Raw genomic sequence first — 10,282 nt, 5'->3', positions numbered from 1 at the left:
CCAATTCTTCTTCTTCTCTCTTCCTTACCCTCTCTCTGGCCTCTTCTCTAACTCTACCTTTATAATTCTTCTCATCAGCTATCATAACTTCATCACAGTGTTTGTCTTTATTCATAGCAGCAAAATTCCAGGGAATAAAAGTTGGCTTAGATCATATGGGTTCATTATTTTAGTTTCAAACATTTCACGAGCATCATTGAATTGGTGATTATACCATTCAATTTATTTAACAAGTTGCGGATTATAGGTAGACTGTTGGTGGCTGAGAATAAGTGCCAGACTTTGATCTTTCCAATTTTATGTATATGTGAAAGTTGTAGTTAATTGTTGAACTTCGGTTTTACCTCCGGAGCAGGGATAGCAGTTTAACGCCAAAAAATTTCTGATTTTTCTTTTGTTCTTTTTTGTTGTAATTTCTCTTTTTATTATGCTTTAAATGCAATATTTAATTTTTTTTACTTGAGTATTTGTTATGCCAGGATGAAGGAATGAGGCAGGAGATCTCATCTACATCAGGTGGTGTGAATGATCCTAAACCCAAACAACTGCAATTGTTGCTCCGGAATCTAAACCAAGTTTTAATTTAGAAGGTTAGTAGCATCATCAGCATGAAAGACATGAGTTCAGTGTTCATGATCGCCAGCCAATGCTCGCCATTCTCTTGAAGACATAGATCTTCATGAGATCACTGATAAAATCTTCATCATGAACTTGCTGTGGGGCCGAAACTGTTAACATTTTAACCAAAACACACTCAAATTGCATCCACACTGACAGTAATTGTATTGTTGACTAACAATACCAAGTTAGGCTCTCATACAAAGCCACATCTCTAGTTAGGCTTTCTCAGTTTGATTGCAAATTGCTGTATTTATGACTTTGAGCCATTGGAACCATAAACCATGATCAAATGTAAAAACCCTTACCATCAGACTGGGAATATTCTTTTCTAGCTCCTTTGATTTTATTGAATTATAAAGGAAACGTTGTCTTTCTCATGCAACAGAGTTTCAACAGAATTTTTATAGAAAGATGGCAATGAATATGACACAATCAAAGGCTGATCCTCGGTATTGTTTTTAATATCTATATTTTTCAAATCCATAACCATTAAAATAAGTTTATCTAGATGTTCTTTACTAGGTGTACTTTCTCCCATTCAGATTGGACTATGTTTTGTCTGAGATTTTCAATCTCTTGCAAAACATTATTAGTGGAACTCATGAAATCACCGTCCAAGGCTTTCTCTTTCTCTTTTTGATCACAACTTGATCAACCTTTTGATATGCTATGGAAATTGTCAGTTACCATTATTAACTGACGTTCATAAATCTTAAAGAATGAAGGAAGATTTTATTTTAATCTTTCACTGATTGGAACTCAATTCATTATTAAACTTCATATTTTGTTGATGTTAGTGACAAGTATAAACTCTAGAACTATACTTTCTCAAGTATCTTTAATGTCAATTTATTGCAAAAAAATAATACCAAAATGACTACATGAACACGTGCATAGATAGTATATAAACCAGAGAAGAATAGGGATGCAAATGGGGTTGAAAATCCCTGTCCCGCGCCCGCCCCGGCGGGGGCGGGGATTCCCCGAAATAACCCCCCGCGGGGCGGGGAATGGGGGAAAATCCCTCCCCGCCTCGCAGGGCGGGGCGGGGGCGTGGAGGGCATTCCTCGCCCCACTCCCCACGGGGATCCCCGCGGGGATTCCACGATTTTTAATAATATACATATAAATATATATTGAAAATAACTCATATGATTATTTATTTATTTATTTTAAATTCAATATGAATATAAGATTAGAAAGACCAAATATTTGGGTTATAAAAAATATATATTTTTATTATTTATCAATAATGTTTTAGACTTTTAATAATACTAGTGTTACTCCCGTGTGATGTACAAATATAATTATATGAAAAAAAAATTTAAAAATTTTAATAAAAATTTTTTAAGGTAAAATTGAGATTAATCAAATAAGCTATTTATCAACTTTAAAAATATAATATTTTTTAAAAAAATTAATTTTATTATATATTATGAGATAAAATAATAAAAATTAGTTTAAAATAATATAATTTAGTGTTATGTTATAAATATTTTAATATTATTAAAATAATATTGGTAAAAATTTTATGAGAAATTGACAAGTGTCAAATGGGTCTTCTACTTTAATATTATATATATATATATATATTGATAAATAGTATTATTAGAATTTTATGTAATAAAAAAAATTGACGGGGGGCTGGGATTCTCCGACCCCGTGGGGATCCTCGCGGGGGAGTGAGTGGGGAGAATTTCTTCCCTGCGGGGAACCCCGTGGGGATCCTCGCGGTGGAGTGAGTGGGGAGAATTTCTTCCCCGCGGGGAATTTGGAGGTGGGGAATCCCCGCCCCGTGGGAAGTGGGGATGGGGACGGGGATCCCATCCCCCGGAGAAGAGCAGTCAACACAAATTGACCTAGCTCATAGTTACTAAACCCGGCCTGAATAATGACCTATTCATGGTTCCGGATCTTGGATGAACCAGTTCAACTATTGGGTCAATCAGATCAATGTCGGGTCAATAAAATAAAATAGTTTTTTTTTAATATTTTTAATATTTATATTTTTTTATTAAAATTCGAAATACTTCTATCCTTGAACATAATTATCAATTATCGATTTATAGTTCATACTAACAATAATTTCAATAAATAAAATAAAAGCATTGTTTTATAACAAAATACAACTATATAAGCTTCAAAATTATTAAACTCTTTAAAAATTATAACCCACCTGGGTCTTATAAACTCGCCTGGGTCAATAGGTTAAAATCATTTTGACCAGTTTTGACTGGGTTTGACTAGGTTAATGTCTTAAATGGGTTAAAAGCTAACCTGGCCCGGTTTATGCTCCGAGTTTAATAACTATGGTAAAGACGGCATACACGAGCAAAATATAAGAGAATTTTTACTAGAATGAAATTGAGAGAATACAATCTCATAAATCTTACAAACCTTAAATCCTGTAAGAGTAATTAATTAAATTTTGAAAGAATTATAAGAACACTTTAACAAAAACACAAAATCGGCACTTTGGATTTTAGGCGTGAAAGAGAATTAAATCTTTATTATGTGTGCCAAGGGTGAATGCTAAGCTTTTATGAGACAAAGAATCTCTTTATAATGCTGCACGCAACAAAGTAAGTCTTAAAAAAGGAAAAATATATTTGTTCTTGCACTGAACGGAAGAAAAATTTTCCAAGTATTCTGTGCCTTCATTCAACACTTTAGTTTTATTTATACTAGTTTAGAGTTTTGAAGTAATAAATTTCTATTCACAAAGAGATTCTTTCTAACTAGTTTTAACTCCTTTATTACACAAAGATATGCCTTCTATATACATTTAACTCCTTCGTTACACAAAAGGGTGTTTTAACTTCCTAATAGTTATAACTACATTAAGACATGAAAGGATGCCACTTTTAAAATATTTTCAAAATTTTTGTTAAAAAAAAATATTATAACATATATGTAGTTTTCTCTCTCTCTCTCTCTCTCTATATATATATATATACAAAAGAAAGCCAACAAACAAACTTCCTCAAAAATAGAAAGGGCACATAAATGGATAGGTTTTTAAGTCAGGCCCTATAAAAGGCTTGATATGTTTATATGGTTGGGCATAATTCAAGCCCATGAAACAATATCAAAACTCTAACTGCTTTAACAGAAATATTATCAAATTTCATCTCTAAGTTGAACTTTTTACCATCTTTGTATATAATTGAAGGTAAATGTTAATGAGTGGATTTAACTTGTTGGTAAAAGTTATTGCTTATATTTTACCTTGAGAGTTCATTCTTTACCTAAATTCTTTTCTTATTACTTAATCAAATTTTCATCTATAATGTAGTTAATATAACATACATATTATATATATATATATATATATATTGGTAAAAGCTTAAGGTAAAAGTAAAAAATTTCAATAACTCCTCCATCTACTTAATTAAATAGATATCTCACCATTCTTTCCTCCACCATCTCTATCTTCATCTCAATTTTTATTTGTCTTCTTTCTTTTCTTATAGAGTTTTCATGATATCTCATTCTAACACTCAACATCATTGTTCCAATATATATAGGAAGCAAAAATCTCTCCATGAGTGAGATCGGAGAAAATGTAGTTTAATAAGAATCTAGTGGAAAGATGGCACTACAACCTATCTATAGAATATCAAAATGAAATAAATGTGAACAAACATATAAAATTACAAACATCGAGAGTATAGTCTATCTATGTCCTATCAAAATGAAATAAACGCAAGCAAACTAACAAAAAAATAAACACCTATAAGAGATAATAATATTCTTTTTAAACTTAAACAAGCTCTAAGCGAGGACAAATACTTCTTTAAATCATAATGTTTCACTTCGTTGGGGATAGCAAGAGTTAATTTTTTTTTTTTTAGGGAGATAGTGTTATGATTTGGGCATATGAATTCTTAAGCTAGCTATTCATGTCATGTATAAGGCAGTTAATTATATAGGTATGATGATTCGAGAGGGAAATGATGATAATAACTCAGATACCACCTTAAAAGAAAAAGAAAAAGACAAAGACAATGAACTAAATTATATCTTTGAGGAAGAGGAGGAAAATGGTCTAGATAACACTGAAGAAAAGAAAATGACGAAACAAAAGTCCCAAATAACAATAAAACTAAATAAGAAGATTAAGTTGAAACCGATCGACGATGAAGGTGATGACTAAAGTGTTCTAGCTATCAGTTGACATTATTGAGAGCTTTACTTTTTATCTATTTTCTCTTTGTTCTTTTCCCTTGTTCTAAATGAAGTTTTTAACTTTAGCTAGTAGGAGTTTTGGTTGATATTTTCAGAACTTTTTTTTTTCTACTAATTGACAACGTAGAGAGCTTTTGCTATGGTTATTTAAGTCATTTCATGTTCTGAATATAGTTTTTTGTCTTGTCTTGTGGGAGCTTTGATTATTTTTTTTTTTGAAAAGAGCTTTGATTATTATCTTTGTAATCCTTTTTCCTATATATTTTTTTTTCTTGGTGTTGTCAAATATACTTCTATTTAGACACTTTTTTTGCAAAGGGAAGAAAATTGTTCAAATATTTTTAGTTGTCTGTTTGAGTAACGAAAATAATATTTGATATTCTAGTATTCGAATCAATTATTTATAATTTAATTTAATTAAATATAATATGTAGTCTTTGTTTGATGGGTAACTTCTCATCAAGCAACCTTTTATAAAATTAATTATTTAAATAAATATACCTATCAATTAATTTCTGAAAGAAATAATATTAGTAAAAATTTATTATTTGCAAAAGTATTATTTTGAAAATTTGATAAATTTCACAAAAAATTGAAACTCTAAATAGTCAATATCCACATCAGAGTTTTATTTTTTTTCTTCTTCTTTTAATATTTTTTTCTCCTTGGGAGGAAATGAACAACTTACCAACTTTGATGAGAGTTGAATTAAAACTAAACCACTATGAAATTGAGAAGCATACTTTGGAAAATCTCTTGAAGTTCCTTATTCAACATCTTTCTAATATAATAGTTGTGACCGGATGCTTAGCATTTTTTTTTTATTTAACTAGCTATTGCGTCAGTCATTAAATGCAATTTTTGAGAACAAGTTGTCAAGAAATTTGATATGTTTAGAATTTATTCTTTATTTTATTTTACTTTATGGTATTTGTGAGATGGATGATCAAGAGGCATCAAATTTGATTAGACCAGTCAATGTTTTTTCCTAGATTTTTACTATTATTGCTATTAATGGTGCCCCATGTATTGCTTTTACCACTAATCCATGACTTAATTTTCTTTCACCAATCAAACATGTTCCAACATAGCCACAAAATTCAACTATTTATTTTTTTTTCTTTTTCTTAATGTTATACCTACTGTTGAAAAATTATCCATTCCAATGAGATGAGCTAACAAAGTACCATGGATGGAACAGTGGATTGATTAGTTTAAATGCAAACATCATCCTGTATGTCATTATCCTAAATATTCATTGGTAATTTAGTTGTAGAAAATGTATGTTTGACTATCAACACTGGCAAGGGGTTTTATTTTATCTTTATTCATCTATGACCTGGGTTCATGAGATTTTGTTTTTGGTTTTTTTTCTTTAGCTATCTTTTGAGATATATGCTTTCTTACTACTCATATGTCAGGAGATAGTATGAAATCAAAGTTGTACAGGAGCATTAGTTTCATTTTTTCTTTTGTTTTAATATATTTTTTTTCCTTCAACGCACTACATCATTTTTGGGTTTTAGAGGCATTTAAATAGAAGGGTTTTAAAAAACCCCCTCTATAATAAAATAGAATATTTTTTTCCATGTTTTTAGAGCCGGTTTAGTTAAACCCCTCTATATTAATTTTGTTTTAAAAATAATTAAAACCTCTCTCTCTCTCTCTCTCTCTCTCTCTCACTCACTCACTCACGCGTGTGCCCTAATTCCCGGATTTCTCTCAAGAGGGCGTCTGTGCCCTAACTCCCGGATTTCTCTCAAGAGAGAGTGTGTGCCCTAAGTACTCCCGACAAACCTCACTCCCGCAGCCACCACGCCCCTCCGTGCTGCTAACTCTCGACAAACCCCGCATCCCAACGCAGTCCCTCTCAAGAGAGCGATCCCCTTGCGGCCCGCAACCATTACCCACTTCTCCACTCGTTTCTCCGTCGAGGAGGTCTCGTTTCTCTTCTCCTCCCACTTCTTCTTACTCTTCTCTCAATTCGCCATCCATTGATTGTCTTGGGTTATCTTTTGATGCGAGTTCTCCCGCTTCTCACAGAGTTCCTTGGAGGAGAATCCCCGCCATCGATCGAGTCCGGAGATCCAATTCGATGGATTGATTTGAATTTTTTCTTATGATCGGATTGAACTCAGATTGTGATTAATCTAATGGTTTCTCTAGTGATTTTATGATGAGTTATTGTAATGCGGAATTCTTTTATTGTTTTAATGATAATGAAGAACAGGGAGCATGGAAGATCGAAATCATGTATTTAATTGTATTTTTCGTCATCAAGGACCAAGATGCTACTAATATTGTATGTATTATCGATTGTTTACTTCGTTGTTGCAGTGCTCTCAGCTTTTACTTAATTACCGAGCATCTCTCACGAGACATTGCGGGAAGAGTGGATAGACAAAGGTTGTTTTTAACATTTATTTATTTTTTTCAATCATTTTGCATCTCTCTGCTATTTCTCACACATTGATGTATTTCATGTTATGGGGGTGGTTTTGTAGGACATTCAGAGCTCATAAATTTTCCATCTACCATGATGAAGTGCATTGAAAGTGGAGGAAAGGAGTGTTCAAACAGGACCTTTGAAAAAGGTCAGTGGTATCTTTCTTCATCGACTGCTACACTGTCCACTTCTTTAGGGCTTAAATGATGCATGTTTGCTGTTTTTTCGATCATATCTAGGGATATGAGATGCTACTGGCCTATATATAGTGGTAGCTTATACTTTTGTGGTTTATTTGTTCTAGAGTGTTATTATTGATAATTATAGAAGGTATAGTGATGATTTGTAATTTTGTATATAAGAGATAATGATTGCAATCTTCTTTTTACAATCAGTTTCTAAGTGCAGTTATTGTATATAAAAAAAATTAACCTTCTTTTTATAGTTGTATAAAAAAACTTGTGTTGTCATTGGATGGTGTTTTTAACATTTTTCTCTCCATTGTCAATTCTATTACTTGGTTTTAGCCAAGTCTCTGCTCAAAATTCTTTTTTTTTTTTTTTAACTTAATTTTTTTCCCCACCCAAATGTTATCAATTTGCAACATAAGCAATCTGATATGACAGTTTTCTGCTTACCTGATTATAGAAAAACACAAGCTTGTTGTTCAGTTTATTAATGTGTTAATTTCTACCAGGTTACTACCTTGTACTGTATTGATGCAATTTATAGTTCATTCACTGTCCATCTGTGGTTTTGGCAGTCATTGAAACTTCTATTTGTTTGATAAATTCTTAAGCTTATTTGTAAGGATGTTGGATATTTTTTGTTGTTGCTCTTTATTTTTTATTTATTTTGGTATAAGCCCTTCTAGATTTAGAATTTGTATAGTTTCTATAGACGACACTGGACGTTAATAATGAACTGGAAAGATAGTTACAGATAGAAAACAACAAGGAGTTTTTCAGATTAATGAACATATGCTGGCTTGGTCCACATCTAACAACCAGTGGAATCAAGCCATGGGGACCAGATTAAATTTGGTCCCTTCTCTCTCCTTTTGAACTACCAAGAGCTTCCAAATGCTCTCACATTTTTGTTCTTTTCTTATTATTTTTATCTCCTTTTTCTCACTTGACTATAAGATCTGATTTGTTTATTTTATGCTCAATTTTTTCCAATGAAACAACAAAATCCTAATACTGCACTACAATTCTTACTCAAAACCTTTTGCTAGTTGTGTAGCAGCACTTTGTTAGGAAATAATACTTGCTTTCTTTTCTTCTTGTTCTTCCCTTTGCTATGAGTTTATTGTTGATCTTATGCTTTACAAATTATAACATGTTCCTCAACAATTTTTTCATTAAAATGGTTTGAAAAAGTCTTCTTTTTTATCTCTCTTCAGCTAAAGTTGCATGGTGAAAAGATTGGGAGGAAGGGGCATCTGTCGATTGCAACAGAGGTATTAGCTCTCTATAATTATGATGCACAAGGTTTTTGGGAGGCCTAGCTAGCTAGTAGCTAGAATCAAATCACAACTCACAAAACAAAGAAAGATATAAAGAGAGAGAAAGTATGTGATTAGCAAGACCCATGTTTTAAGTTAATAGAAACTTAATAAATACATTTATATATAAAAGAAATTATAATAATTAAGACAAATAGAGTACAAATTGGCATTTTTCTTTTGGAATGAAAAATAAAGACAAAAGGATACATCTACATCCTTCCTTTTTATCATGCAATGCCAATAATGATCCTTCATATGCCCAAAGAATAAGATTGAGCACAGTTTGGCACCGTTCTTTTATTCTAATGTGAAAGTTGATCGTGTGTGTCGTCGGATCAAGTGATGATTGAACATTGGTCCCACATTGGTCCCATATTGGTCCCACATTGGCCCCAAATATCACCATTAACATTTAATAGCAAGGTTTTGATGAGAAGAAGACCTATCCATTTATACGGAACGGATAGGAATGCATCATGTGGCACAGGCCCTAGACTTGCTTTTTGGAATTTATATTATATATTAACTAGCAGAGAGTGTGACAACTTCAATTAAGATGAGGTAAGGCCTATTCCAATATTCCATTACCTTTCACCATTCTTCTCTCTTTTACATATATATATATATATATATATATATATATATATATATTCATGCATTGAATGGTTGATAGAATGTGACTCTCTCTGACTAATTAGATGAAGGATAAGATTATTGGAAACTGATACTGAAAGTCAGAGAAATTAATCTTTTATCACTTTCATTTGCTTAATTTTCAGTTTCACTTCACCATATTTAATTATTATGTGCATATATTCAGTTATAATGGCATCATATTGAAATTTTCGGTTTTAGTTGAATACTAACCATGAATAAAAATATTATTTTTAGTCTTTTAAATATCCTTGATAAAAAAAATTTAAGAGACGTGAGAAAAGTTCTCTCATGTGCTTTTTAATGTAAAAAAAAACTTAAAATTATCAAACATGCGATGCGATGTAATTTATTAAGTTCATAGGAAATAATAATTCTATAAATTATTGTACGTTTAATTGGCCATCAGCAGAGGCGGAACTAAGGGGGGGCTAGTAGGGGCTGAAGCCCCCCCTCAGCGCCGGAGAAAGTACTTTTTAAACAATATAAAATTTGGTGGTTTTCGATTTTTCTATACTTAATTGAATGTAATATACAATATTTGGACATATAAATATGTGCAGTGTGAGTGTGTTTGAGTGGTTGGTTAATTTACCCATAAGGTTTGAGATCTTTTGATCCACCCAAGTTCAAATCCCACTTGGTGCATTTTTTTCACATTTATTTTTTTAATTTAAAAATTACTATTATTTCAAAATTTTAATAAAATAAATCTTATATACAAATTTTGCATTTTTTCACATTTTATTTTTTAATTTAAAAATTACTATTATTTCACAATTTTAATAAAATAAATCTTATATACAAATTTTAGTAATTTAAAAAAAAAGTCTGAAATAAATCTTATAATTTGTGCAACTTTA

This window comes from Dioscorea cayenensis, chromosome 20, assembly GCF_009730915.1.
Source record: "Dioscorea cayenensis subsp. rotundata cultivar TDr96_F1 chromosome 20, TDr96_F1_v2_PseudoChromosome.rev07_lg8_w22 25.fasta, whole genome shotgun sequence".
In the NCBI taxonomy this organism is placed as follows: Eukaryota; Viridiplantae; Streptophyta; class Magnoliopsida; order Dioscoreales; family Dioscoreaceae; genus Dioscorea; species Dioscorea cayenensis.
The sequence above is the reverse complement of the archived record's forward strand: the minus strand, read 5'-3'. Positions refer to the sequence as shown.